This window comes from Cyanistes caeruleus, chromosome 14 (genome assembly GCF_971803275.1).
Source record: "Cyanistes caeruleus chromosome 14, bCyaCae1.hap1.1, whole genome shotgun sequence".
NCBI classification, from domain to species: domain Eukaryota; kingdom Metazoa; phylum Chordata; class Aves; order Passeriformes; family Paridae; genus Cyanistes; species Cyanistes caeruleus.
The window spans coordinates 17,818,213-17,835,780 of record NC_141714.1 but is presented as its reverse complement, the minus strand read 5'-3'; the positions used below and the strand labels follow the sequence as shown (position 1 = coordinate 17,835,780).

The window sequence follows — 17,568 nt, the reverse complement described above, 5'->3', positions numbered from 1 at the left end:
CCAGATGTGGGCTGACTGCCCAAATATGAAGATTAACGTCTCTCCCCTCCCTTTATTTTCTCATTTAGCTCCCTCCGTGGTGCCCTGGGAGAGGCAGGAGTGGGTGAGCTCTTCCAGGGCAAACATTTTGTCATTCCTGGAATCCCACCCTGCAGATACAAAGATCCTGGGAGTGCTGGAGGGTTTTTTTTTAATGCCATCATCTCTTTTCTCGGTTTAGGCACCAGAGTTTCAGGCAGAGGGAGAGAAGAGGAGGTGTGTTTGTGGCTTTGTTCCTTTATCCCCTCGGCCCCTGCCCACTGTCCCTTTCCCCTGGAGGAACAGTGCTGCTAAAAGTAGAAAATATTTCTTTTGGTGCATCATTTCCTCCAGTCAGGTCTTTTGGAAGTGACAGATTCCCTCAGGAGAAATCTCAATTTCACATCCATAGAAGCTGTGAGTGTGGTTGAGGAGGGTGAGCACAGAGAACACTCTGTGGTTTGGATCAGAGCAAATAAATAATTCCACTGAGGAAAGGAACTTATTTCATTCTGCATTTCCTATTTATTGAGGCTGAGAGGTATTTCTCAGTAATAATTTCTTGAACATTTGGTAAGCGAAAACAAATAGCTTTCCCCTCATTTTTCAAGGCTGGAGGGAAGAGAAGTTAAGCTTGAACCCAGATGACCTTTTCTGAGTTCAGTAAGCACAGAACATTATTAAAATGCCCTAAATGAACATGTGCATGTGTTTGGTTACTGATTGCACTGAAGAGATAAACAGCTTTCATTCAGAAACACATGGCACATTAAATGTGTGTACCAGCAAGGAGTGCTATCTAGAAAGTGCCATTCTCACTGAGCTAGGAAAGGGTTTGCAAGTCAGAAATTCAATTTCTCAGGGATTTTTTTTTTCTGTTTGTTTCTTTTAAAGAAAACCATTGGCAAATTTACACAAGAAAACCAGAAAATGAGCCAGAATTCTTCTTGCATTCGTTCCATTGCCTTCATTTTAAAACAAAACTTTTGACATGTACTTGAAAATTGTAGTTTTTAATGGAGGGATGAGATTCAACTAGTCTGGGTGGTAACTAGTGAGACAAACCCAGGAACAGAAAGCTTCTGCCTTTCAGCCTTGTTGTTTTTTTTCCTATTTCATGCATTGCCTTTTCCATCCCATGCCTGTATGTGCTGTACCTGTCTGTTCAGGCCTGGGTTTTGGAGTGGAGCAGAATGTGCTGGAACCTGGGGTACAAACCAAGTCTGCAGATGTTTATTTTTACTATGAATTGTGACACCAACATCAGAAACAGAACCATCCTCACAGCCCTGCCCTGGGCAGGCAGAGCTCTCTCCCACTGCAGGGAAGGCCCTGGGATCTTGGGGCTGCACAACCACCTCACAGGGAGAAACCCCAAAATACAGCCTTAAAAAAATACCTTCAGCAAATTAACACAGGGGATTATCTTTGCCAAACGTGATTTACTGCCAAAATATTGCTCCTACTGCTGATCAGCTTTGCTGATTTATGAATGAGTGCTGAGACCTTCAGTCCAGATTTCTGATTTATAGAATATGATTTACGGGACTGATTTATCTTCGTGGAGCTGTGTCACAGTTGTGTCGGTGTTGTGATTACAAACTCCTGGTTTCAGAGATTTATAACTCACCTATAAAAATGGTTCTAATTGAAGCTGTTTTCTCTCAATTGCTTGTCCATGTTTGAAGGCCTGAGAAAGGCAGAGGAAGAGTGGCTTTAGCATGGGTTCTGCACGTGGGATTAACAATATTTTGATTTTAAAATAGTGAAGATGCTTAACATCTGATACTGCAGAAGTTTTCTGCCTCTGCTGTTGTTTCTCCAGAGAGACAGTGATTAGCCTAGACCAAAGTCCAGCAAGTGATTTTTATTCATGAATGTCTTTATGAATTCTTTGCAAATGCAGCCCTAATCAGCCCTGAGAAGTGCTTAATTTGCACAAAAAGCTACATAGTCATTATCTTGCACTGCCAAACATTTGTTTCTGCATTAAGCTCATTTCAGTTTATTCCATGTGTGCTTCCAGGTCTCTGCAGAATTCCATCTGTGCTCCAAAAGTTTCAGAGGCAGCTCTGAGGTGATGGCACTGGGCAGCTCTGGGGTGGCTGCTCCTTCCAAGCTCTTTGCAAGAACGTGGATAACCAGAGGCAGGCAGTGCAACCCTGGATAAAACTTAGAAGGGGGCATCTGCCTTTATATATTTTATGTGTGTGGTTGTTAATTTGGCAAGTAATTATTATATTAGAAACATAATCTTAGATAGTGGTGGGTAGAGACCAGACTGTCTGGCCAAACTGATGAAAAAAGTTTGCAGTGCTGTTTGTGGAGCAGAAAAAAACCCAAAAAAACCCCAAATCCCAGCCCTTCCTTCTGCTCCTGCTCTCTCCCAAATTGTGAGAAAGTGGTAAAAGTCTTATGTTGGGCAAACAGGAGAATATATTAAAGTGTCTCCTAGAAAATGTGCACCTCCCTCTTTAATTTGTCTTGGTGGCGAGGGTACAGATGGATCTAAGTCATATGAGGAATGGAGTGGTTTAATACCTGCTTTTAAAAGAGGCTTAATAAAGTTTGTTGTTTCCTTCTGTACCTTCCTGAAAGGGTGGAGAAAGAACTGTAGGAATTTGCCTTTTTTAATTAATTTCATTTCTTTTTATAATATTCAGCTAGTAAGGGAGTTAAATTATTCTGTTAGCTTTTGAGGGGAGGCAGTTACTGAAATGGAGATTCAAACAAGAGAATACATTAAAATAATTATTACTCTTGTGGATTTGGCATGCCCACTTGCTGGAGGCAGTGAGGCCAGCAGATTGCTTCAGGTAACATTAATAAACCCAACAACACATTTGTTCTTGGCAGCACAGGCAGGGAGTAGGTGCCATGTTGCCATAGGAGGTTTAGGAGGATGACATTTTTGTTGTTGAAATCATTAACCTTGTAAAACGAATTAAAGGATTGAAACATGTTGGGAAAACTTCAGCTTAATTCTCTAAAAAAAAAAAAAAAAAAAAATAAGAAGATGCCTCAAAAGAATCTGAGATGTTAGGAGGTATCAGAAAGTCAATTTCTGGGTTTTTTTAAGTTGTGATAGACTTTTGGAATTAAAAGCTTTTTATATTTTGTTTGTTTTTAAATCCCAAGCTATTGTATTTTATAAACAGCTTTTAGAAGGCATTGGCTATGCTTTCAAAGCCCAAAATGGAAACTGTGTCACACTATGGGAGTGACACAGGAACTGACAGGTTGTTGTTGATTCTTGGCTGATTTCTTGTGTGCAGGAGTGGACCTGGTTGATTTTGCATCTCAGCAATGAAAAGCCATGGGCAAGAGTCAGGAAACAAAGGCAAAACTTTCAAATCATTGTCACTGCAATCCTTTCAGCTTTGGGAGTATTGAATTTCACTGTTCTGGGATGCTGCTCTGGTGTGAAAAAAGGGGGCTGGAGTTTCTTTTACCCTTTTCTTCCATCTGTGGAGCACATCTGGTTACAGTGAGCAAACTCACTGCTTTGGTGTTAATTACTTGTTAAATAATGAACTGTTTGTGGACCACAAGTCTTAAACAGATGGAAATTAATACCATTTCTTAATAATCTTACAAGAATTTTTGCCAAGAGCGAGTACCTGGTGCTCATCTGTCAGAGGCCAGCTCAGCAGTCAAATTAATGGCAAGCCAAGCTACAAAAGCACATTCTTCCCTTTATCCTTAGAAAACAGTGCCATTTCCTCAGAATTCCTCATTCTCTGTGGGGGTTGTTTCAATTTTTTATCAGATGGAACCTGAATATGTCTTATCTGGTCATTTTTCATGAGGGTTTAACGCCACTTTCTGAAAGATTCTTAATAACAAGTGCTTTGTGCCAGAACTGGTGTGATGGCAAGGATGTGTCACTCTGAAAAATGTGGGCTGTAATTTTAAGAGTCAATCAAGGAGGCTGGAACGATTATTGCCAGATGTAGTGAAATCAATGCAGAGAAGCATTTTACATTTCATACTTTATTTAGATTGATCACAGCGGGCTTGGTGGAATCGTGTTCTGTGCCACAGAATTGTCTTTCACTGGAGCTTGTCAACCAGGCAGACAAATCACTTGAAAATGTGAGGGTTTGAGAATCTCTCTTCATTTAATGATTTACACAGAAATCATTTGGGATCCTTAGCAGGGTTTTCAGCAATCTTGCCCAGAGTTTCCTCCCTAGCCAGAGTGAAATGTAACCATCACTTTCTAGAGGCACTCTCTGAAAGATTGATTGCTGTGCTCAAAGCAGTACCACTCATGAAATGAACCTCTGGATAAAGCTCACAAATTCAGGGTTTTCTCATTCTATTTTAGCAATGAAAAATACTCTTCTTTAATGTTTATAGTGGAGGTCACAAAAATGACAGATATAATAAAGTCTATTAATAAAGAATCAAATATGTAGCAACTCTTTGACATCTATTTTGGATTTGATCTCCACATTGTAATAAAGTACCAGCTTGGGTTATGTCAACCAATTAAAACTGAGATTTTGTCCAACTTTGAACCCATTTGTCAGCGACATCAAAATTCTTTTTTTCTAATCAAAAGGAAGTTACATCCGTGAAAAGGTGAGTTAGAAGAATATTCTATAACCATATAAAAGTTAATCATTATTCTAAATCCTTGACTTTCCACTTCAATCTGTACAGATTTTTCTGATTCCTTTTGCACTTTCCACAGTCCCTGACCATGCAGAGAGAGTTCCTGGAAAAGGGGAGTACTGCTCTATTAGAAGTTTGAGTTAATTGTCAAAGGATATAATTTAAGCATTGTCATTATCATTTTACTCTGTGCTTTATGAGTTTTCAAAGCAGAGTAGGTGAAATAGTACTGGAAAGCCAATATTTTTCCCCCTATCCAACTGTTAATAAAAAACCTCCTTAAAGTACACAGTAATCCATTGTAAATGGATTGCAAATTGTAATTGGTTATCTGAAAATCCACTACAAATGAAATTTACCTGTAGGTTTATAATACTTTGTGATGTTTATTCCACACTCTGTCACACTAATCATAGTGTCACTAATCTGAGTGATTTTAGATTTGATAATAAATTGTTAATCCCACAGCAGACTGTGTTTGATAAGACATCTCTGCCAGTATATTAAAGGGATTATTTTCCTTAAACTCAAATCATTGGGATCACAAGATGCACTATCTTTAGAAGAAGCAAATATTTTGAGTTTCTCAGATGTTGATGGTGGTTCCCGAGGGGAAAAATACAGGAAAACTATTGAAGTTTTGTTTAGGTTTTATTTTGTTTTGTTTTCAATTTTAAATGTACAGCTGTCAGTTCAGGCCAAAATCGCCCCTGCTCTGTTTGGTAGAAATAATCTCTCAATTTTCACATTCTTGTGCTTGTAGTTTTTGCATCTATTTTATAAACAACAATTCATAGCTGAATGTCCATTTCATTGAAACAGAGAAGTTTCCCCTGCCATTTATGAAAAGTTCCCATCAGAACCATAAATCTGGAAAACCTAAACATCACCAACACAGTTTTGTCATAAACATGCAAAACATATGTAGGATTTTTTTTAAGGTATAGTAGGTTACATGAATCAATTTTACTTGTAAGAACCCTTCTTTGTAAGGAAATTTGGTGCAGCTTTGTAAATTTGAGAAGAGTTGTCATGGAAATGCAAAGCTCAGTGATGTTTTTCAATAGTGCTGATTGGTTCGGGGGAAATATTTTGACACCATGTTATTTTCAACTTGAAAACTTGGTTAAAAAACATCTTAACATTGTTGTGTAAAGTCAAGAGCAAAGGAGAGGCAGTCTAACACAGCTGTCATGATAATATATTACCTTACCACGAGTTTTAAAATGGATTATTGTTGCTATGGCATCAGATAACAGGAAAAGCCACCATGACTGCTGGAGTTGTTTAGCAAAACAACAACGTTTGCTTATTTTGATGGAAGAACTGTTTTACTTTTTCTATCCAGCATTCCACGTGGTGCTGATCCTCCCTGCTCCATGTCAGAACAAAGGCGGTGGAAAGGGATGATTCCAATTTGGACTTTTTTAGTCCAATAATTTCTAACATGATCCATCACATTATTTCACCTCAGTAAAGAGTGAAATTGATAAAATAACTGAATTTCAAATCTTTCTTGTCAAAGTGGAGTGAGGCCAACGTGTTTGGCTTGCTGTGTCTTCTCACTTGGAATATCCTGAGCTGGAAGGGACCCACAAGGATCATCAAAGTCCAGCTTTCTTTGGCCTGAAGGTCTTTACAGCTCATCCCCAGTTTTGTCCCTCAGCATTTTACAGTTGATGTAAATGACTGGAATTCCACTGACCCAGTAAAATCATTTTGAATTAAGGTAGGTAGAAACTGTGCTGAGATTCATAGAGTTTGAAATCTGACTGTGGTCTGTTACAGCTCAGGCACTTATTGCATGGATTTTTTTTTTGTTGTTGTTTTGTTGTTTAGGTTTTTTGTTTTGTTTATTTGGATTTTTTATATTTGTTTTGCTTTTTTTCCTTTTTGTAAATGCGGTATCAATACCTAGAAATTAGTAGGAGCTAAGGGAAATAGAACATTTCTCATTCTGACCCTGCAGGCTTTAATCACCAGGCTAAAATACAAGTTACAATGAGATGAGTTTTATCTGACTTGGAGATTTTGATGATGTAATTTGGTAATATGGCATTTATACAGTGAATTGGTTCGTGGTGTTCCTGCCCTCCAGGGGGGGAGAGCTGCAGCACAGCCACAGCAGGATTGAGATGAAGGTTTTTGGCAGAGCTTTGACAGGAGCTGAGGTGTGTTGTTACCTCAGGAGCAGCCCCCAAGAAGAACTGGCATTCTATAGAAGAATATATAGAATATCTCTTTATATTCTATACAAGAGTGACAAAACTAAACACAGTTCTCAAAGTCTAGTCCCTCTCAGTTAAAAAGAAGGGTGTCACACCCCCACATCGTGGCCTGTTTTACAGCAGTGACATTCCAAAAGGTTTTCAGACCTTCTCTGCATCCCTTGAAAGATGAAGGACAGGGCAGATTGCATCATTCCAGTCACTTGTAATTCAAGGAAATATAACTTTAGATGCCAAAGCTTTAATTCGAGAGTGTTGGCTGTGAGGGAAAAGGGAAGGGGAAATATTTGATACAACTCTGTATTTTCACAATATCCTGGTTATCCATAAGGATCCTTCCAGCTGTGATTTCCCAAGCAGGGGAGGAAAGAGCAGTGTTTGCAGGGTGTTTCACTCCTTGCAAGAACTGAAATCCTTGACCTCTCCTGGCTGCACAAGCCCAGCTGGAAGTGGCTGAGCTTGCCTGTTCTGGTGTGGAAATGATGTTTTTAACTCTCCAACCTGAATTCTCCTCCTCCACCTGTGACATATTATTAATGTCCTGTCTTGTAATGTAAAATACTGCCAGGTTGGGAAGCTCTGTTCCTTCAGATCAGCTCTTTGGAGGTTTTCTTCTGATCTTTGTGTGATTTCTGTCATGCTGTGATGTAGAATTATGGACTAACAACTCTGGAACTAAGCTTTTGGCTTACTCTTAAATTTGTGCAGTGAAGAAGCAGAAGGAATGCAGGAGGTTAAATAAAAGCTCAAAGTAGATCCTACTCCAGCTTAAAAATTTATTTTTTATTATTATACAGCATTCTTATGGACTAAAGGTAAAAAAAAAAATAATGCTGAGCTGGGTTAGAAACATCAGGAAAGTTATCTAGGAGTGAATAAAAAGAAATCTTTGATCATTTTGGCTAGCAAACTTCAGCTTCACTTTAGTACATCTGGATTTCAATCCATCCCTCCTACGAGCAGCTGAGAACAGTTTTCATTTTAGGGTTGTGTACCAGCTCACATCGAGAGTTTGCCTCATGAGTAAACTTTAGGCATTACAAAAGTTTGTATGTAACAGATTGCAGTGTCTGCAAGGGGCACAAGGCTTCAGCCTCGGTGACTTTAGCAGCTGTAATGAATTCATGTACAGAAAATACAAAATATTGCAGATACACAGGAGAAACTCTGCAGGAGCCCAGACAGAGATTTCCAGCTCAGGCTTCACCATCCAGTGCTGTTGTCTCATCTCTGACCTCCCAGATTGTCCTTCTTGTGTTTGTTCTTCGTGTGTAGAATGTTTACAGGACAGGGAAGTAGTAAATATCCCTTTTATTTATTTATTGTAAGATAATAAAAAGAAATTTAATGTAAATATCATATTTTTTAATCTTTGAAAGGGGCCAAACTTCACTGGGTGGGGAAGCTCTGGCACAGGTTCCCAGATTTTCTGGGGCTGTCCCTGGATCCCTGGCAGTGCCCAAGGCCAGGCTGGATGGGTTTGGAGCTCCTGAGACAGTGGGAGCTGTCCCTGCCATGTCAGGGGTGGGATGAGATGAATTTTAAGGTCCCTTCCAAACCATTCTGTTGTCCTATTAATAAAACCAACATACCCCTTTATGGTTTTAATAGTGAAAATCATTTAGATGCAAAAGTATTTTTATTTTTCTTTCTCAGTATAAGAACCTTAAAAAAAAAACAACCCAGAAAACACAAGGCATTTTGTGAGGCAATTAACTAAAACAATTCCTAAAAGCATTTTTGTCCTGAATATTGTGGTTGTAATATCAATATAAGTTTGCAAATTTTCAGCAGTTTTATGTAGAACTGTTCCAGCTGTTAATCACACCTTACCTATAAAATGTGTTAGTGAAATAAAATCTGCTACAATAGCAAGGCTTTCTGTTTCTACAAATTCAGGTCATTAAAGAAAAGGAAAGAAAAATCTCATAGGAATTAATCTCTGTAAAGTTTGATTTTGCACCTTTTTGCCTCTGTTTTATTGGTTCCTCCTTATTTTTACCATGAGGTTTCTTGGTTTTTGTTGCTGTTAGAATTTTGGTGGTCTGGTGTTCTTTTTCCTCTTGAAGTTTGTGATCTGCTCCGAATTAAAGAATTCCTTGGAAATGGGAAATTCTCAACCATACCAAGGAGATCTCTCCTAAAAAACACCCTTGTGAGAAAAGTAAATTGATAGTTTGCAGGAAATGCACTTTAAATTAAAATTTCTCTGTCATTTTTAGGAGATGTGAAAAAATGAAATTAAGTTACTCTTGTTAATGTTAGGGCTTAAAAATATTGCTTAATATTGTGCATGGTTCTAAACTGAATTTTGGTATAGTCTGGAATATAACAAAGAGAAAGGATGAAGAGACAAAGATGAAGTGACATGCTGCCCAGAAATAGTGGCTGCAGACCCACATTTCTGTAACTACAATCAAATTCAGGTTTTGGTGTTCACAGGAAGCAGCTCACTAAACCAAAAATAGAAAAAAAAAATCAAAAATATTTTTAAAAGTGTTATCAGATGAATTAAAATTCTGGCAAATTGAACAATGTGGTGTATTAATATGCTTTATTATATGAGTACCAAAATATCTCAGTTACTTCCCATTTTGAATGTCAAATTTAGGCTAGTATTATCTGGAAAAAGCTGTATTTCATAGTTGGGACTGATTCTTTATGGGACTGATTCTGATTCTTCTCTATTATCCATTAAATTAATGGAGTGAGAACTTTCACCATTAAAATTTTAACTTTGTTGGGGGTGGGGGAGGATTTTTCTCTTAAAAGCCACTGCAAAGACTTCAGACTTTTTGTTGAGCTCAGCTGAAGTTAAAGAATGTACATATTCTTCAATGTTTCATCCTGTAGAGTCCCAACTGCCAGTCTTGACAGTCCCAGATGTCATTATGGCAAACTACACAGATAAAAGTGATTTTTTTTCTTTCCTGCTCCTCTGTATTTGACTAATTCCCTCTCTCACTATTTTTTTTGTGATTAAGGCTCAGCAATTAAAATTTACAGCCATGGTTTTCTGTGAGGTTTCCTATTCCCATGAACTAAGAAGGAAAAAAAAAATAAAAAAAGATGTGAAATTCTTATCATAAAAATGAGCAATAACAGCATAATTAGTGCTTGGTACCATAATTGCAAGGCATATTAGAAGTGCACTTGATGGCATTGTATTATTACTTTGTACACATAAAAGCTGGAAGAGCAAGCCAATAAGATTAAATAATGGTTCTGCTGAAGCTTCTCAAGCTTCAACCTGTGTCAGGCAGGGAGTTTGGGGGATTTTTAGCATGTGCTGATGGAATCCCTGAGCTTGTGTGCACAACTTGAAGGTGCAGTTCATCAGCTTGGCTACACACTCCTTTCTCCTCTGTGTTTGTGACCAGAGTTAATGTGGTTTTATCCCCTGGGAATGTGCTTTCTGTGGGCTTTGTCTCCATTCCTGTGAGCTGAGGAGGAACATTAGAACGTTTGGAGTGCTGCAAGTCCCATCATTTCATCTGGAGATCAAACGTGCAAATGGTCTCTGAGCACTGAGGAATTTCTGGGGTGAGGTCCCCACTGCATTAAAATAAATTATTATCAGTTGATAATCTTGCACAGCAGGAGCAGCCCAAGGTAGAGGCTTTTATTTTTCAAATTAAAATCTTATTTAGCTACAGATAAAAATGAATACTGGGCCCAGGGTGAATGAGTTATTTGGGTGATAAAAATGGACAAATGTAATCATCAGGTGTTTTAGCAGTGCTGAGAAGTTTACAGTTGTTTTGTGTAGTTGTTCTTTCTTTTACTGAGATTCTAAGTTAGGAAAAAAATACATAAAAGAGACACATCTCTCATAAAGCTTTTACCAATTTTGTGTTATTTCCTATCGACATAAGAATGCGTTTGGTTTTTCAAAAGAAGTGACCTAAAATGAAAGGCAGAGTGCTGTGGCCTGTCACTGTGGCCTCTCACGTTGACCATTCTGTCTCCAGGGCTCAGCAAAGGCAGCTGAAATTGAAATTATCTCTCCAAGGAGAAAAAAAAAATAAAAAAATTACTTGGAAGCTTTAGATTCTTTTTGTCATTGACTTTCTTAAGTCTATACATTTTTGTTCTGGAAGAATTTTAGTATTCTACTACCTATAGGTTACAAAATTTTCCTTGGAAAGCACTGAAGCAAGAACAATCAACATTCCAGTGACCAGATCACACATTTGGGTGTCACTCATTTGTCATCACCCCAAGCCCCCAGCTGAAATCAAGCCCCTGTAACAAACCCCACCAATTTTTCCCCCCTGTCCCAGAGGAGTCTTCTATCTTAAAATGTCTTTGTATTTCTGAACCTTTTGGGCCACTATATCCAACCAAAACCTATTGGGAAATTTTGCCCCTGGCAATATTTACGATTGTGGGTATTTAAACACTGATCTCCGTATGTTTGGAGCATTAATGAGCAGTTCTCAAATTCAATCCACATGGAAAAGTAATTATATGGGTCACTGATTAGGGAGTCTCCCTGGCAAAGCTGGAAATTGTCTTGGAAAAGGTGATTTAATCACCAAGCCTTTGCAGTCAACACAATGCCCTTATAAATAGTGTTGTGGAGTGCTGAGAGCTCACGCCTGAGCAAATTGAAATCTCAGCTGTCTTATCCAAGATGATTAGACTTGACAAAATCAGTCACCCAGGGATATTTTAGAGTACTGCCATGGTGGGATTTAAGGGAAGGTTCTTCTGCTGGAGAAGATTTGTGAGCTGATGAGAGTTAGAAAATTATGTTCTCGGTGGTTGGAACATGAAATGTCGGTTTAAAATAGGAATTATGAGACTACGGGCTGACAACAGCACAATAATTACAGCTGCCTCACCTCTGCTGCAGTCCTGGGAGTCGTGGTGGGTGCCTAAAGGCTAAAGCTACTTCTGGAAGCTCCAGCAGTTATCCTAGGGACAATATTCCCTGTCCCTACCTCTCTCCTGCCCCAAGTGGAGGCTTTCCAGAATTCCCTTCTGTGTCTCTTTTGAATTCTTTACAACTTTTACCACCTATGAATAACTCATACTTTTGGAACACAGTCAGTCCATCTGCATTTGATCCTGCTGAGACACCTAAAAGAGTGCCTAGGAACAGACAGTATGATTCTTATCACTGCTTACCTCTGAAATTTTGCTTCACATTTTCAGTGATCTGCAGTGCCAGTGATGAATCTCGACTCCACAAACACCATAAAACACCCCAAATCTCCCGGGACACCTGAGATGGCAAGGAGTGCTCCAGGAACAGATTACAGCAAAAGATGGCAATTCTTTAAACAACCTGACACCCCCTGGCACTGCCAGGACCCACATCCCTAAAATATCCCTTCAGAGAGAGCTCAATGCACTGAGCACCCCTGTGCTGACACAGCTTCCACCTCTTACACCAGAGGATGGAACAAGCCTGGAACATCTCCTCAATTATGGATCTCTCATGGATGAGTCACATTGTGCTCTGGAACTGTGCAGATGGCTGCCAGATCCCTCACTGGAAAAAAAAGGGAGATTCTGCATTGCTTTGCTTACTGGAGAGTAAAACAAAGCATAACTGGAGTGGCAGGAGAGCCTGGAGTACTGTAAAATTTATTCTGCTGTGATGCAGTACATTTACTTCATCTCTGCATTAATGAGAGAAGTTATATGGGAAAAATCCTGCCTGCTTTAAGCTATTTCATTCTGGCAGATTAGAAAAAATAAAAAGTTTTAGTGGATCTTGATTCAAGACTGGAAATCTTCAACCAAGAATTCTCTTCTGATTCCCAGATGGAAAGATATATGAAATTGGTTGTGGTGGTGCAAGGGATACAAGCAGCTTTATTGTGCTGATGACAGCTCACAGGCTGCACACAAAGCCCCAGCACACTCCCATGTATATGCAATTAAATGGAATGTAAAATCCAAATTGATTTGTGCCTCCTTTCCTTCTCACAGCAGTCCATCAGAACACAGTAAATGCGTTGGAATAATGGGAAATCCACTTGCTCTTTTCTGTGCCATCTCTTTCAGATAATGTCTGTGGAATTCCTGAGGAATGTTTTTACAGTGCAGCTGTTTGCTTGGCTTTATGCAAGCAATTTGCAGAACTCTTTTCAGATATCCACCCTCTCAACAGAACCTTTCTGGAAGTGGAACTAAACAGAAGAATGTAACAAATACTTTTTAATCTAAGAGTTTAGAATGTTCTACATCTTAAGTCTGTAGAAAATCAGTGGGTTTTTTCAGTCTTGTATTTTTTTCACCTTTTTCTTCCCTAAAATGTTTTCAGCTCTCACAGAACAGTGACATCCAGAGGCAGGTTGATGATCACGTCTGAATTTAGTTAATAATGATATTTTTTCTACTTTATGTACTTGTAATATATTTCACAAAAGGGGATAAATGATCACAGAGAAGTTAGCCACACTGAAGTACACAGCAATTTATTTCAGATGCTTCTGTTAAAGTACATCAGATTCAGAGGTGTTCAGGACACCCATAAATCCAGAGAAATGAAGAAAAACGTGGATGTTTTATAGAGAGGTTGCTAGAAGCTCAAGGAATCCAATATTAGTGACTTTTCAGACAGAAGGAGGAGGCTGTTCAGCTCTGCTGTGGCCAGTAGTTAGTTGTGCTGTCTGCCAGGGGTGATCCCAGGTAGTCATTCTTGCTCTGGTGAGCCATGAAACGCAGCAGCCCTCAGGAGGAAGGGAAAGGAAACTGCTTCAGAAGCTCTCTGAAATGCTGGTGAGCCAACAGAACTGAGATCTGCCCCATTTCAGCACACAGAGGAAGCTCTCTGTGCACAGAGTACAGATCACCACGTCTTGCTGGCTGTGGGTTTATAGGTGACAGAAAATTCTCTGTGGCTCCTTCAGGGAGCCGTTCAGTGACTCATGATCCTCACCTGCTCCCCTAGGTGTTATCCCACCTCTGTGTCCATGATGTGGCTGTTTCCACATCAATATCCCACAACAGGGATAGCTTGTGCATGAAGATGAGCAGATTGCTGCCTTTTGGGTAAAGTGCTGCCTCTCTTTCCCTTTCCTATTGGCACATCCAAGGTTTCTTGTTTGGAATTTGCCCAGATCTGCTGAGTCAACACTGGGGAGGGTGTGCTGGGTATTGACTGCTTCTCCCAGGAGACCAGTTCTGCATCCTTGATGGGATGGTTTTTTTGGAGGTTTGATTTAGAGCATGTCCATCTGTTTATGACAGCCTGCCCATCGTGTTACAGCATCTGCTATGAAAAAAAATGTAGTGGTTTGGCTTAAAACAAACAGAAGTACGAAAACTCTCAACAACAAAAAGTTATTTGATGGGAGAGTGTCAGAAGTAATTATACTGTGAGTGAAAGCTAAAAAAATCACAACCAAACAAATAAACTTGTAGAACTAATGTGGCTATTAGAATTAATGTGTTTATGCCCGGATGAACAGCTGTCCAAAGAATTCCGTTAGATTTATGGACAGCACATGAATTTAGTGACAGCTGGTAATTCTGTTAAGCATAGCAAACCTACAGCCAAAGGATAACACAACAACAACAACAACAGCAACAACAACAGTGTGTTTTAGGGAAAGATGAAGCAAACCCCATTTCTGTGCAGGAAGGTTCATGTCCAGGGGTTGGGTGAACAGGCAGGGATGAGGGGAGTGAGCCAGAGCACATTTGGCAGATCTCAAAGTAACTGAAGTGCTCTCAGAGCAAGGAGGAAGACTGAGGTAGGTGAGACATGAGGTGGAAAACTTTTCCTAATGAATGAACAAAAAGTAGACAAGAAATAGGATGGTCTGCAGGAGTTGTTCGCCTCCAGCAAGCTCCAGGCGTACTTAAGGCACTTAGGGCCACATTGACTTAGAAAATAACATTACTTTGTTACATGGTCTCATGAACTAACTTGGCTTCTTGCAAAACTTCCATAGCTTTTGATCTTCTTCTTTTCTTCTTCTCGTGAACGTCTGCTAAAGTAGAGAAAGGGGCAGAATTGAAATGCAGAAGTGCATGGCTTTCATGTGAACTGCATCTCTAATGACTTCCCTTTGTACTTGTATAAATTTAAGCTACTCTGTCCAAGTTGTTTTTATTAAATCCAGCCCTCTGAGCCTTTCTAATGCTTGGAGTGAGTTCAGGAGGACTGAGTTTCCAAATGGAAATGCAGAGGGAGGTTAACACTTGTGGTGGAATAATTCAAGGCGTGCATGAAGTTGCTATTGCACTGTTTTTTCCATGGAATCCTCACTGGTCTGCTCCCTGCAAGGTGTGCAGCAAAAGGAGGATCACATTTACTTGGCTGCATGTCTGAATTGGATAGAGGGAAACTAAGCTTCAGGGCTACCAGAAAAAAACAAAAAACAAACCAGTAAAAATACAGATCAATATATTTATCCTCTAATATGGAAAATGAAGAGATGGTTTGACCACAGATGTAAATCATCTGATAAACAGATCCAAAAAATACCTTCTGTCAGATGTTATTTAAATTAGAATTGGTGTCAGTAAGCACAGAGGATTGTTGTAATATCAGGAGCTGTGGTGTTTAGCAGGGTTGCTAAGTACTGAAGATAACAGTAGTCACTGAATTTAGTCTCAAGCCTCTTGTTTGTGGGGCTCTTTTTAACCTATATTTCTAAATAAATTAGAGCTCCATAAGTGACCTGAAATGGTGTTAAAATTACAGGTACATTTCTACTTCTACTGGAGTATGTCACTCCAAATCATTTCTTCTCTGGTTTACTGGTTGCTGATAATTCATCAGGAATAAGAGAATTGCACACTGTTTTTATTTTGTTACATGGTTGGAGGTAGCAACCTCTGTGTCACATCTCAGAAACAAGATGTGCTTGTGTTTTCTCAGTGACTTTCCATCTTCTCACAGACTTTGGTCTCTTGCTTTTTCATGACAAGAGGGTGAATAAATGTACCTGTCTTTAAAATGGGAAGGTGATGATTTGAGAAGATGAAGCTTTATGGTATTTCAACGTGTAGGGTTCTTTTAATTAAAGCAAAACCCATCTGATGGGAAAAACTACTTCATTTTCTCTTTCCAGTAAGTGCATGGATCTCGGGCTGTGTGTTTTTGTGGAATATTTGCTGGGGAATCAAAGGCCTGAGCACACATAAGGGCTGGTTCTCACTTTGTGTCAAGGTGTTGCTGTTTGACATTTCTTGGCTGCTGTGGCCTTGCTGTGATTCATCTCAACATGTTAACATAACAGAACATGACTGATGTAACAGCCTGTGACATATCCAAACAACACCAGCAGAGGCCAAGGAATTCCATTTTTAATACTGCTTCAAACAGGCTATTAATTTTTTTTTTGAGAGTTTCTTTTCCCTTTCAGACTTCCTCAATTTTTTGTCATTTTGATCCGAATCCAAGTTAACTTCTGAGATGTTATGAGCAGAGTCTTTGTTTGAGAAGTCAGAAAGTCCAGAGAGGAAGCCCTGAAACAAAATGAAAGGCTGAATGTGGAACATTTATAATGAGCAAAACAGAAAGAAAACTGACAGTATTTAAATTATGGGGTTTTCAAAAATGCCTGTTTTGCATATGAATAGCTTAGAAGTTTAAGTTTGCTTAACCACAAACCTGAAATTAGGGTCTGCTTTTAGGACTTCTGCTCATTATAAAATTGTGAAAACATCATAATTGTCAGTATTTTTGATCTAGTAGATATGGTTTTGCATTGAGGCAGAATTTCACTGTACTTCATCTTTGGTGTGAAAATGCCATCACCATCACTTTGCTTTGATTGTTCCTGAGTGCCCTGAGCTTTCCTAAACCTTCCAGCAGTTCATCCAACAATGATTCCCTGTAGTAAAAAGAAGGGTTTGGGAGAAGGATTGCATCTACAGATGGACAGCTTAGGCCCCCATGAAAACTCACCCATTTTAAACCTTCTCAGCTCTAAATTTTTCCCTGTTCTCTCTTTTGAAGTATCTTTTACCTAGTTTTGTTTGGTTTCTCCTTTCTTCAGTTGGATAGAATCATAAAATCCTTCTCTGCCCCTGTTCTTATGGATATATTAAGAGAAGCAATGCCAGATTTTAGGTACAGCCCTACTTTGGAGAGTTGTGTCTCCCCTGGGAGGGGATCCCAACCTGCTGGATCCCAGTGAAATCGTGAGCAGGGTCTGGATGTCAGGCTGGAGAAACAGAGCAGCAGTGACTGCTCCAGTTAAAAATCACCAGGAAATCATGAAATCAGAGGAATATGTTAAAACTGCAGCCATCCTTCCTGCAGAATGTTGACCCAAAGGCTGAGCAGCCAAAGAGAGCAACTTTTTTTCTGTAGTTAAGAGAAAAGAAGAGGTGAAAATGCCAAGAAACTTGTGGTGTTTATTGAGTTCAAAGAAGAAGCTGAACCAATGTGCTCCTTTTTTCTGGTCTCTGTGTACTTTTTCTAGAACTAGAAGTTCTCCTTGGAACATTTGCTCTGAATGTCTTTAGCAGTGTCACAGAAAACTGTGAGTTTAAGAAAACTTTTTATTAGGAAGAGTTTGAATATTTCTTTCTTTGCCATCATTGGGAAGAAAAAAAACACAGGGCTTTTGTTATTCTAATGTGATTTTTTTCTATTGGTGGTTACTCCAGAAATAGAACAAGTACTATCCTGGAGATCAGACTTTTTTTCTGTCTCAGAAATTCTGTATCTTAGAATTGTAGCATACAAAATAGCAATCAGCGACTATTGTGCTTTGTTTATTTATTT

At 39.2% G+C, this 17,568-nt stretch overlaps 2 long non-coding RNA genes across 3 annotated transcripts; one reads left to right on the top strand and one right to left on the bottom strand.

The window, feature by feature from the left end:
• The first annotated feature begins 11,347 nt into the window (after positions 1–11,347).
• Positions 11,348–12,780, top strand: LOC147650603 (uncharacterized). Its single transcript, XR_015276343.1, has 2 exons — positions 11,348–11,738; positions 12,027–12,780. It is a non-coding gene; the product is annotated as an uncharacterized LOC147650603 (long non-coding RNA).
• A 501-nt stretch (positions 12,781–13,281) lies between these two features.
• LOC111928555 (uncharacterized) lies at positions 13,282–16,569 on the bottom strand. Of its 2 annotated transcripts, none has more exons than XR_002864182.2 (2): positions 14,729–16,569; positions 13,282–14,097 (listed from the first exon to the last, which is right to left on the bottom strand). It is a non-coding gene; the product is annotated as an uncharacterized LOC111928555 (long non-coding RNA). The 2 variants fall into 2 exon arrangements; XR_002864183.2 differs by having other exon boundaries at positions 13,282–14,094.
• Between the last annotated feature and the right edge of the window lie 999 nt (positions 16,570–17,568).